Source organism: Melanaphis sacchari, unplaced genomic scaffold (assembly GCF_002803265.2).
Source record: "Melanaphis sacchari strain LSU unplaced genomic scaffold, SCAv2.0 Contig0_pilon_pilon, whole genome shotgun sequence".
Classification (NCBI taxonomy): domain Eukaryota; kingdom Metazoa; phylum Arthropoda; class Insecta; order Hemiptera; family Aphididae; genus Melanaphis; species Melanaphis sacchari.
In genome coordinates, this window is record NW_020270366.1 from 20,171 (window position 1) to 34,893 (window position 14,723).

Below are 14,723 nucleotides of genomic sequence, written 5' to 3' on the forward strand. Positions count from 1 at the left end.
GGTTTATATTTTGCGGTCTTTCTACTAAAAAAAAAACAAATAGTCAATGAGCGATTTATACAGTATAAATTAAGCATAATATGGTAAGTACCAACTTTACTAAACAAAAATAAACAACTAATAATATCATTTTAACACAGTTCTATTTTATCCCGTAACAACTTAAAAATAATCAACAAAATCAATAATATAATATGAAAAAAATTTGAATTAAAGCTTGACAACAATACAATATCCTTTTCTGGTTCGTTATTTTTAAAGCAAACTAAGTAAAGATTACAATTTTTAAATGAAATAAGTAAGTCTATATGTATTGGACATGATATTTTATTGATTATATTCTATATTGAGTAATATATAGTTAGTTGTGTATCTACTATATATTAATAATAGTATACCTACGTCCTGTTTTTTAAACATGATTTTCAAGTTTTTTAGCGAGAGGGCAATGAATTTATAGAATTATAAATAGTTACTATTGAATGTTATTTTGTATTTTATGACAGTTAAAAATTGATTGATTTTTTACTGCTAACTTGTCAAAATATACTTTCTCATCATACCAATCGAGTAGTTTTAATTTTATTATATATCAAAAGAATATTTTTGAATAATCGTCATAAGTTCCTATTTAAAATTAGCTAATAGATAATTGCTTAAATAGAAAGTTACCATATTTGAATTTAAATTCTTACATTTTATTGTATAATATTAGTTGAATTATTTATTTTGTATCTGAGAATGTATTCATATCAAGCTTAAAATAATATTTAATTGTCTTGGAAGTCGAGCTCGATATCTATGAACTATGAAGTGATATTGATTTAACAAGTAACGATTTATAATTAATTAATTGTTTGCCAATTATACCAAATTTATAGATTATAAGTACCTATTAAATATCATAATTAATAGTTATTATTAATTTTTAACATAGATACTATGATTTTAAACGGATGAGTATGAATTGAAAACTAAGTTCTTCAAAAAAAATTGAAAATTGATTAATAATTAAGTTTGCTGTGACACGTAATTAAAACAACGATAATATATTAAAAAAAAAGTATATATCTACTTAAGAAGTAGATAAATTAAATAATAAAGAGTTCGAATCTTCAAATAATAATGGTGATGCAAACATAATATAATACGTTATTATATTTTTATTTACTTTCTAGAAAACACGTAACATGTAAAAGTCATAAATTTATAAAAATCATAAAAAGAAAAGAAGAGTTATTATTGCAAATATCAGTCGAAACTATAAATTATGTTCAATATTATGTTCCAGTTATCAATTATTAAGTGAGGTATAAGAAATATAATAATATATTATTACGTGATTATTCGTAAATAATAGTTTTAAGTTAAGTTATTCATACATTTTATAACTTAATACGCATACATAATAAAGTTATAAAGTAAGATATAATTATGGTAGATTTATTCTTAATTTAGTAATTAATTTATTCTACAATATGTAAGTTATGTTTCAAAACAAACAATATTAAAGTATATTTACAAAAACGAATTAATATTGAAATTTCATATTTTAGTTGTTCAGATTTGAATGTTAAATAATTAAATTATTTGAATATAATCTACATTATTAATCAAACATTAAATGTAAAGTTATTGGTATTTACAAAATATATGTGTGGGTTAGAAATTCGTGTTAAAGAAAATGATAGAATCCTAGGGGCTTTATATATGATTCTTTTAACATAATAACATTTCATCCTTTTTTTAAACATTCATTTTTGATTTCCATAGACATATTAAGTAATTAAGATTGCTTTTAATTGTTTTAATAAATTATTTTTTTTTATTATTTAAAATACAGGTTTTAAAATATAATCTAATATTTAAAATTTAAACACTTTATAGTTTATATATAAAACTAAAGTTAATAATTTTCTGTGACTTATAATTTTTTTGTTTTTTATTTTTTATATTGAAAACAATCAATATATGATAGCTATATAAAGTCATAAAACATTATTATAAAACATAAATCATGAATCAAGTATACAGCTATTTAGCGCAGTGAGAAACAGTTATACAAGGTTTTACTTTTTACTGCATTTTGACTTAAAACATAACCATTATAATAAAATATTATTATTTAGTTATAAAAAAATTTAGAATTTTTGATGATTCTAGGCAATAATTTTAATGATAAATATGATATAATCTTTATTCAGATATTAGAGACGACTAGTGTAGTAAGTTCATTGAATTTGTATTCGGATTTTATTTCATACGTCAATAGAAAAAGATAAAATAAACACACGGTCACTTCTATAACATGTGCATTTGCTTATTGCATCATACTTTATAAAAAAAAAGGAAAACTTTCTTACAATAATAACTCTGATAGTGGTCTTGATCGATTTGTTTGGCGTTTTGTGTTTCTTTAAATATTTAATTAATTTGACATTGCAAATATTACAGTAAAAGTAAAATAGATTCGTATAAAAGTAATAACTAGAAATAGTATTCACGTTATTAATTTCTATTCACACATTGGACTGTATAGTTGTAGTAGATAGGTTATGAGATTGGTATAAAAAAAAAAAAAACCGAGCGATGACCATCAGTGTAGTGAACAACATAGGCACTCATATAATTTAGTATCCGCCGAAATAAACATATTTTACACTGACGCTGTTAATTGGTTGTTAATATTTATCGTTTTTATTATTATTATTTTTTTAATTTTATTAATCTTGTTATTACAGGTTCTTTTATCGTAATGGTTTAGAAATAAAACACATACCATATTTCTCTTGAGACGATTCCTCGAGCGACAGAAAACGCATTGAGCTGATCTTACGTGTGTGCCACACACCTCGTTTTTGTATTACTATTGGTTTCTAAGTAGCCACAAGCGCAATAACATGTTACGGTCGATTTTCTTTCACTATTTTTTTTTTTTTTTTTTTTATCAATTTAAATTTTCCAGTCAACGTATATTGTTTGTGTGCTAGTGAATTAAACAGCTCGTCAGGTTCTATTAGCAGTTACCTCCGCAGTCGTTATAAATTTTAATAAGTGCAATATAAATACCATAATATATTTTGTAGGGCTTTATAGTTTTTATAAATTATGAATGTAGATGAAACACACTTCTAGGTATTAAAATTATTACTAAGGGAAAGCTTAATTACCGCAAGTCTTCTATTTCGTAAACACTAGCTAACCTTCATTAGTCGACATTGTCACATCGATATCAAAACTATTAATGTAGAATAAAAAAAAAAAACAATTTCGATTCCATTAAATTTGTGCTTGTAAAACTATCTAACTGGTGTTTCGGTATAAGAATTTATAGTATAGTCTATTGCAGCTTTAACATTACATAGACATCAATTGCTACTTAAAGAGAACTAGTGCGTTGGAAAATTATTAACACCCGTTAGTACCGTAACTGTGAAACACATCTACACAATTTTTATTACATATGTGCGGACGTTCTTAATATTTACTACGAAATGAAATAGAAACAGAGGAAAGTACGTATAGCAGAAGCACCTTTCCGACATAAAAGTAATTTATGATATAGTTATGATACCTGCTCGGAATAAAGTTTTCAAACAACAGCAAGACGCGATGGCGTGTTATAACGATAATACCGAGTTATATGCTTGTTGTAATTCATAAAACAATATTCTTTCAACTCGAAGATCAAAAATATTTACCGAATGTCAAAACACCATATTAAACGGAACTATTAATCACCGTGAAGTAAGGTACCTTATAATATACTCCCGCCTGTTCATACATGATTTATATATAAGCGTTACTCAAAGTTAAGCGGAATACAAAAAGACCATTTTTAAAGACTTAAATACAGACACCAGATAACATTAAATGTACGTGTTGTCATACGAGTGTTTGCGAAGTAAATTATCATTATTCATTATATAGCGTATGCGATTCTTTGCTTATCTATGTGGCTCTCAACGCACCCTTGAAAGTCACATATTATGTTAACATGTGATACCATATACCAACCCGTCACGGAGGATACTATCGTATATTCCTTGACGCAACGAATGATTTATTTAATCTGCGACAAAGGTTTTGAAATATAACAGGACTTTATAATTATCATACTATATTTATAGTATTGTATATTTGTATTCTTAAAAATTATAATTCTATTTCTTTCAATAAACCTTACTTAATTAATAAATATTTGTAATTATTTTTTTCTATGAAGTTTTGCATCAGTTTACTCGAGGTAGAATTGATTCCAAGTAAAATAATTGAATTATAACATTTGATTAATACGTTTTATTTGACTTTGAAAAACATTTTAATTTGTTATTAAAATATTATGATAGAATTTTCATAGTTTTATTATAAAGTATTAATAACTGTTGTTAACAATGACCTATAATTAATTCGTATCGGTGATATCTAAAAGTGCAAAAATAAAATCGTATTACCTGACACAATTTTGTACACGTTGTACTATATATTTTAGTTTAAAATTTTACGATCATTATATTTATTAGTTTTAAAATATATAATAGTTTTATATTTAAAATATAAAGTGTTGGAGTTCAGTTTAGTGTATCATATTTTAGTATTTTACGAATTAAAAAAAAAAAATTCAAATTGGACTACTTAAAATTTGTGGGATTCAAATTTTAAGGTATTTTTATGATCATATTATACTTATAATAAAATAAGACAAATACTATTACGTTTTAACTCATTTCAATATGATTGTAAAAAAGTTAAATTTTGTAAAATTTATTTGCGCTTATAAGTTGTTAATAAGGTAATTTGTTTTTGCATTTATGGAATATTTATTTATGTTATTTTGGTTGGATTCTGGTTATATTTTACGCTTATGGGCTTTAGTATTAGATATAATATTTTATTGATAAGATATACCTTGCAACCTGGGTGAGTAATAAGTTTAAAAAAATGATACGAAAAAAAACAATTTGGCAAGTATTATGTATGTAATAATGTAATTTATGTTATTTTTTAGTTTTTGAATAAAGTTGATCCAACAGTATTCGAATATGTAAGTTAGAAAGAAAATATGTTTTATTGTTAGATTAGTTCGTCGAAATGTTTGGCTATACACATTATGATCATATATTTATGTATGTTATTACTAAATTCTAATACTAAACTAATGGTCTAAATGGAAATTAGATAAATTTATCAAAGCATCGACTGTCTTACATATTTTATTTTTATGGTATATCAACAGTAATTAACTTTTATTACACAATATAGGTAATTACTTTATTTATAAGTTAAAGTTGTAACATAAGACCAATGACCATATATATTAAAATATTAATACGTATATAAACACAAGACATTATAAAGATCTTATGAGAAGCTTATTTTTATTTAGTATTTTTAAATTTATAGTTGCTATTATTACATTAAAAAGTGTATACTTGAAATATTTATTAACCATTTATAATATGATATATTTTTGAGTTTCTAAGTTTAAATATATAGCTGAAATATGTATGCGACTCGAAAACATTGAACAAGATTGTTTAAATTAATTATATAATTCAAGCTTATAAAATAATCATAAAAACGATTAACTCTTTAGCATAATTGAGAATGATTAATTATGTTTAATTATTTTATTACTTACACATAAATTTAAAGTTTAAATAAAATGTAACTGATGCTTGCGTATTTGCGAGTATTTGATGTTTTATCAACCTAAATACAGTAAAACCTGTCCTGTGTAAAATTGGATGGGACCGGTAAAAATTCCCGTTTTAAGCAGGTTTTCATGTTATTGATTTAAAAGGAAAATTTTGTACTATAGAGTTACAATATTCTGTATGATTAAGATTTAAGGTTATAACGTTTTCCGGCCAATAATAAAAATTAAAATATTGAAAATGAATAAATATTATAGGCTACAATAAATTTTAAATTTTAATAAATAATTACATAGATAATATGTATTGATTAGATATTTAAAAATAATGATAGATTTCAATTCCAAAATTTGAAGAACATAATATTTAGTAGGTATGAATCAAATAATAATATAATGAAATAAAGTAAGCAGATTAAAATACAATTCAAAATTTCAAAATTTGTGTAAAGTTTTGTTCAGTTTTTTCTTTAATAATTAACAACTTTCTTCTATAACTTTCATTTTTTTCATTAAAAATTAAAAAAATCTTAGAAGACATTGTGAGAAAAAGTAAGACAAGATGAAAACTATGACTATACGGCACAAATTATATAGATTCAAGATAAAATGTAGTTATCTATCGAGACGTATTAATATTGCTGACCTTAATAATTGTTTGATAACAAAATAAATGTAGGTTAGGTTATCAAAAATATTTTTTTTCATTTTATGATATATTTTTCCGTTTGTTAAAGGTATATTTGATTTACCGAATAAAAAAAGCTTTTCGTTTTATGTTAGACAGGTTCCGTTTTATCAAGGGTTTAATCTACCGAGACCATAATAAATTTCCGCACAGAACAGGGTTCTGTTTTAACAAGGGTTCATATAACACAGATTTTACTGTAGTTTAAAGATTATAATATGATCAATTATCTTCATACTTATTAAATTTTACCAAGTTATGGCATTTTAATAGTTTAAATTAAATAATCGTAAAATATGTTAATTTACATTAAACGAAAAATATAATATGAAGCTGCAGACAATTTGATTTTTAACGAGTATTGTCTACTTTTTAAAACTTTTTATTAAAAAAATTATGAATATTGTGAGTTTTTAATTGATAGGTTCATGAATACATTTTTATATCTATTTTGTAATATTTCAGAGAAAAATGTAAGCTTCATAATATACAGATACCTATAGAAAAGATTTTTCACGTCGCTGTATCTTAGGTACTTTATTATATTGTGACACTTTCTCGTGATTACAAAAATCGAATAATATTTTATAAATAGAATATTATAACCTTTTTTTTAGTTATTTACATATTAATAATATATATAAAATTTTAATAGTTTCTTATTGAAACATTGATTGATAAGTGGCGTGAAAACTGCAGTACATGTATATCACATTAAAAATTATAGTGATCGTGTAACATAATGAATTAACTAGTATATATTGGGTCTACACGGAAAAAAGAGTTGTGGCAATCGCATTTTTCTCGGATAAGCTACGTGGAAATTATTGTTGTTACCCGTTCGTAATGAGACGTAAATCGTACGACATTTAATTTTTCGACTGGGCAACAGTCAGTTATGCAGTGCATCGGACGTGGAAAAACCGCGGTCGGCGACCACTTGTGCCGTTTTAAAATCAACGGCGAGTAACATAAACCATACACTATGATCGATGGGCTTAAAAATTATTTTGGGTTATTGCAGTATCCACACAGCGTATGCGCATGATATAATGCTTGCGAGCAAGAAACCACGATTATTTTCGTCAATCGGTCTGTTAAAGTAAGGAAAACAAGGTCGTCTACGTCGTTTTTCTCCACGTTTATCGCGTCGTCCCGTACGATAGTAATTATACCGTCATCGTCCACAACAGTGATGTTTGATGCATTGAACGCGCACATGCGGCTGATGAGATCCAGTCAAAAAAGTTTCTTATGTTTCTATAAACATATCATACACAAAATATAAGAACTACAACGCCGTAGCAATGTTATTACAATATTTATGAAGTAGGTACCGACAGTTCCAAATGATGCGTCGACGTGACAGTTAATGTTCGTTGCTCGCTAGGGTAATATTTATATAAATAAAAGATAATATATATATATATGCGTGTTTACTGTGTATGTAAGTGACCCAAAGTTACCAAGTCTATAGCACTCATGGTTCTGTAAATTTGTACATCGGTAATCCAATACCCAAGAGTCCCGAGAATGTGCACATCATCTAATACGATTTTTTTTGAATTTTGAATGTTAAAGAGTGGCTTGAATAGCTAGGGATTTGTTGGATTATGAGAAACAAATATTTTTTTGGTTTGCATAGAGCTGTCATTGGTTACATAAAATTTAAATAGTTATCATAATTTGTTTTAAATCATTTTAAACCTGTATTTTGTATTTGGTCAAAACCACGCAAATGAAAGTGTTAACAACTATGCATAGCTAAAATGTAATTGGAATTATTTAATTTTTTACACGCAGAACATTTTTTTCATGCAGAACATTCTAGTTCTAGATATAGTACGATATAAATATAAGATAGTGTAAAACATACAGGTTTCCGCAACGATCGTCGATTTCAAACTGTTTTGCTTGGTCGCCAATAAGCTTATTTGTATACGTTCGTGGTACCAGTTATCAGATTTCGCGTTGTGTAGATCTCATCTATTATTATTTCTTTTAGTGTGAATTCGTAAATCAATGGTGCATCATTTGAAATTGATTCCATGAAACCGTAATTCGTGAGACATAATATATCTCCGGTAAACTGTTGTTTAGAAATAATAATAATGTAATCTTGAAAACAAAATATGATTAAATCTCGAATGTTAACGTACATTTTATAAATATAACATGAAAATAAAACTTTAGTTGTCCACGTAGATTTGAAATTTGATTCTGATTGACAGAATTCAAAAGTCTCTAAAATATTTTTTGTAACAGCACCCAAAATGTTGGTTGTTTTATAAATATTTATACAAATAAATGAAGTTCAATTATTTTTACAGTACCTAAGTATATTTTATTCGACTACAAACATTATTTATGTTGAATATTAGTTTTTACATAAATCTTTACTGCATGGAATGTAAAACAACATTTTTTCCTGGAAGAAACTCAGTATAACTCTAAGGATAGATTAACAAAAAAACTAAAAAATATACGATATCGTACCTGGTATTTTTTTGAAATAGGTAGTATCGTTCCAAATTTCTTCGTTATGATTTACTTTTTCGTGCATGGTTTAGAAAATCCATAAATAAAATAAATAAATAAGTAAATAGTAAGTGTGCGCTTGGATTGCTAAGTTATTATAGTGCTGGATGGTAAACCTTTTTGTACATCACGTGTCAAATAAAAAATTTCATTTGAATTTTATTTTCACCATGTGTTAATTAATTAGATGATTTTTTTTCTTGTTAAACTTTAAAAATCTAAACAAATGATCTTTTTTCCTTGCGCATAACTAAATGTATGCTCAAGTGATAGATTCACTATCCCTTGCTGTAATTTTTACATATTATATCCCCCATAATACGAGTATTGCATGGAAATATTATATGTTTATAAAAGGCGTGAAGTAGGTTTTAACTGTTTTCATGTTTGATTTAAATTTTTTTTCAATACATCGTTCAAATTCTCATTTATTTTGACTATTTTATCAATAAATAATTTTTACACTTTATTTTAAAGTATCAGTGGTTTTTTCAGTGACAATATTTGAATTCCCAAGTCATTGAATGGTTGTGCCAAATTTGTTAAGCAACATTCTAATCATTGCGATATAATTGAAAATAAGAACAAAAAACTTTTATTAGTTCTTTTATTTTTCCCATTGATATGTTTAAATTTTTTATTTAATACACGTAAACTACTTGATTTATTGATTTTGATTATTTTCTATCTATCTGTTTATTTCTATATTGATTAATGAATAAATAAATTTAAATTAAGAAATTAAGAAAATATATAAACTTAATGTAATTAATTTCTAACAAAATCATCTTCTAATGACTAATAATATTTTTCCAGTAATAAGTTTTTTTTTTCATTCTTTTGAATTTTTTCACAAAATTACCAGATATGAAATCATGGTGTATTTGCAATAATTTTACTTCAGCAGTCTTGGTGTTATAAAAATTGTCATCTATATTCTTCATAATTATACATACGATTATGTAATTTATTATAATACGACATTTATCATGTGCTTTATTTACCTACTATATGTATTAAAATTGTAATATATTATTCGAATTATAGTATTGTTGATTCGATTTTCTCTTTTAGATTCATAACCTTAGCTAGACAAAGTCTCCAAAAACGAGTACTCCCAAAAGTACAGTACAGTTTTTCCTATATATTAGGATATGCAAATTAAAAAAACCTTTTTTTGCATGCCATATACAGGCACGAATGCCATGAATTTACCATCCTTCAATTCTATATGATATCGAAAATTAACTAAATGAAATATGTTATTCATTTTATAACAACATAATATAACTAATGGACTTAGTCATATTACTTAATCATTACTTAATCATATAAAATAGCATTAAACAATTTTTATTTATTTCGCAAAACCCATACTGGAATAGTGTGGAATGATACTTTCACACATGTATTTATAGTGAAAGCAACAGGATATTAAATTTATGCGATTGACTATTTTTGTAAGATATTTTTATTTGATAGTTTTATATTTCAGTTAAAATAACATAAAAATAACGTGTTTTGAACTATATTCTCAAAATTCAGGATTATTTTTATTTTCTATAATATTGTTTATAAATTATCATTTATTGTATAAATATATATATATATATATTTTATAGTATTAGTTCAATTGACTTATTGGTAGTATATCATGTAGATTATTAAATGAGTAAATAATGTATTGGTTTTATAAAATGTTCTTCAATATATTTTTTTATTTGAACACATTTTTTGTAGTAGAAAAATATTTTAATTTTCAACTTTTAAAGTAGTATCTGGTAGCAAATCGGATCTAGTAGTTATTTATGTAGGAATTAATAGTAAAAGTGTTCTTATACTTTTCAAAGTACTGATCACATTTTTTTTGTTAGAGTGCAAAATTTAATAATTTACCGAATTCGTTAAAGTTACAAAAGTATTTAAATTATTTTGTAGATAAATATATGTTAATTTGTTAATATTCATGTAATTTTCAATTAGAACTATTAATTTTAAAAATTAAATTCTTTGTGTTTGTTTCTTTAAAATTTTGAATTATAAATAGACAATAGTGTAATATTTTTTTGTTTTGGTTACCGTACGGCATTTATAAGTTGGTTTTTTATTTTTAGAAAAACTTTCATATTATAAAGTGTATTATTTTAAACCGTACTACAGGAAGCTATCAGTTATGTGGGAAGTGTAATATTTGACAAGAAAAATACTTATCATTTTTAAACATTTCAACATTTTCAACCAATACAAAAATCAGTATTAACATTAAATTATGTAAACATAATTAATTAGTTAAATCTATTGATGATGAAATGAATACAAAAAAAAAACTCTTACGAACCCCATTTTAATTTAGTTTCTTAGAGTTTATCATATTTTTAATGTTTTATGAGTATTTATTTAAGAGTTAGGTTAGGTATTCGGAACGGTTTTATAAAAAATGCCACGTAATGTGGTTTAATTATAATTTATATCTATTAGTTTGATTTAATAATTATGGTTTATAATATTCTAATGTTATGATGGATTTACTATTATTATTTTAAATGATTAACTGCATTATTTTATGCAATAAATACTAGAATTATCATTGTATAAAATAATAATACTATACTACATAGTAAGAACGTGTGTCTAAAACTCAGAAAAAATACAAATTATTACAATCATAACTTTAATCATAAGGTTTGATTTCCAATGTTGAATTTATGAAATAATAATAGCCTTGATATTTCGTTCTAATCATATGTTGGATATGGTTTAAGCGGTAATACGTAAGTGGCAGCTCGTGGATAAAACAACTATAGTATTTAAACAATATCAATAATTATAGACTAAAAATAAAAAAGCTTCTACTTAAACATTAAATTGTACAGTAGAAATTTAAATATGGGTCCTAGATAAATCGCAATCGGTGCTTACCCATAATATTAATTTATATTTTTTTATAACCATGTTAAATGATTTGTCTAAAACATATTGCATACATTTACAATATACTTTAGAACGTTTATAAGTACGAAGAATACGCATCTGTTTCTATATTTTTAATAATATGCGCTTACTTGAATGTTATATATGCTTTTAAATAAAATTTTCAGTAAAAATGTTCTATTAAAACTAATGGTACTTTGGTGGTGATAATAGTTGTTTTATTAGCATTATTTCACACATTCTTTGAAGACTAAAAATATGATGCAGAAAATATAAAAAAAATTATCATTGAAAATTGCAAAAGGGTTACTGTGTATTAAATTCAAATGCTACATACCAGTTTTTATTCAATACACACACTTTATCAATAAAAATGAGACTTTGAGACGAAAAAAATAAATCATTATAAAATCATTGATTCTTTGTCCTGTTTTAAATTTGAGCGGTATTTTAGTTTTCAATAAAAATAAAAATCGCTCAGAGTAAGTATTACTTTCTTTTGAAAAATTAAATCCTCGGTAAAATATTTTGAACAATACAATTTATTGTTATATTGTATGGTTGATAAAAATTTTATTAGAATCAATAAATTGTAAATAATAAATACTTAAGTAAATGTTAAAAAAATTACTTAAACTTAGTACTTAACATTAATTATTAGTATTTACTATTTTTGCATCTGTTATAGAACATGTAGACTACAATTTTGTATCGGTTTCGTATGGTTAATGCTTGAATTGAGAAACGATACTAGAATTGCAATTATTTTATACTTATTTTCATGAATTTATAAATTACACTAATATGTATTCCAATGAATATTATAATTTCTTTATCTAATGATAAAATGCTTTCACTAGGTAACATAATAGGCAAGAATTGAATTTAAAATAGTTGTATTATTTTTTCAATTAAAAATAAGATTCTATAATAACAAATAACAATACTAGTTATAATAATTTTGATTTGTCATAAAATATTAAAATAAGTAGCTAAGTTATTTTTTATATAAGGAAATAATGTGAGAATTGATCATTTCTCAATCCATTTGGAACTTTGTTGAAGATAAATTATTATTTTATATTTTTTTTTCAATTTTTTCAACATTAATAGAGATATTTGAAATCAAGTCTTTTGTATTGGAATATAATTTACTTACATTGTGGAAATTCAATATAGTGAAACATTATGATTTTTTATCGTTGTATATATTATTATAAAGTGTACATATTTTTTATGTGAAAATTGATTTTCCTCTTAATCAAGGTTCAGATACGACCTTGTAATATAAATTCAAAAAGATTCAAAAATTAAAATCTACAAAAAAAAATTTTTCAAATATTTTTGAATAGAAAATTATTTCAAAAACTAATTTTTGTAAATAAAAAAATTGTCGTTTATTCAACTTTTTTATACAATAAGTACATACTTCCTTCTACCAGTCTTAAGTTTTTACTAAATTTGCATATGAGTACTTCAATTAATATGCTAATTTTATATAAGAAGTCGGTAGAACATATTTTACTATAGAGCAATTAGACAATGTATAATTCGATATTTAGTTTTAACATACGCTTAAAAATATGTTAAAAAATATAGATTCAAAAAATGTGCACAATTTTTTACAGCCACTTTTTATTTTTCATGTTAACGATTTTGGTGTACTTATTCATGTATTAATTCGAGACTAATACTAATCAATTTATATCTTCGTATAACCTCTCGCCTCTCACTGATTTTAAACCTAACTAAACAAATTAAATAGCTGAAATTTCCAAACCGACAGATGTTTGAATTCGATTTTAGAGTTTTTTTATCTAGATAATTGTAAATAATTACTTCTAAAAATAATAAAAATGGTTTTTTCTCAGAGATTCTCTGGTTGATAAAGAGCGTGTTCGTATTTAAGAATCCGCCGAGATAATTGAATCGTAATTCGGTAGCTTCGCGCCGAATATGATTCCTTGGAGTCGTCGAAGTAGAAGTAATGTTTATTAAAACATTCAAAAGATCCAAAGAGCAATACTAATTTTGCGTATTTTTGTTTATACAATCGTTTATTTTGATTTAAATTTAAATTAAGCCTGAATGTAATTAATTATGTTATATAGTGATACCCTGGCGATAGTGGTCTGCGGCCGTGCATGGTTACGATGGACCCAAGAGTAGGAATAATATGATAATAATACAACGTTCGATCCGTCTGGAAACGATTCGGAGAACTTTCAGTAACCGTCGCCGCCGAAACACCGACAAATTACGATTTCAAAAATACCTGCAGCTCTTTTATATTGTGCGCGTGAAGCACACATGTAAAAACTCGTGTATCACATCATTATATAGTTCACTGTGCTATTCGCGTGAAAACCGGTCGATATAATGTACGGTCCGATCTCTGCTGTGTACAGTTACGCGCCCATTTAATAATAATAATTGCGGATGACGGTAATAAACAACGAAAAATCTTGTTCCGGCGGCACTCACGCAGCTCGTAAATCCTACGCAGTTTCCCGAGGCTCGTCGTCGTACCTAAAGCATAGGTATAATGCAAACGTGCCTATACGCATACGTTATATATACATAGATTTACGATCGCGACGCACGTCTACGTAATGGCCCGCACCAGTACGCGGTTCCCGGCTGAAAATATTAATTATTGGTTATTGAATTTGCGTTATGATAATACCTCGTTATCGGGTACGAGATACGACCCGTACCCCGGTTGTTGCAGGCCGATGATTTGTAAATAGAGACGTACTAAAACGGTGACGTATTTACGACCTCGGGCACGAGGAACGGGGCCGCCGAAATCGCGTTTGACAAACCACCGGGTTAATGATTTATTAGAACGCCGCCGCCGCGGAATCAAAAATCGACAGTCCCATGCACCGGTACAGCTTTTTAGACTCC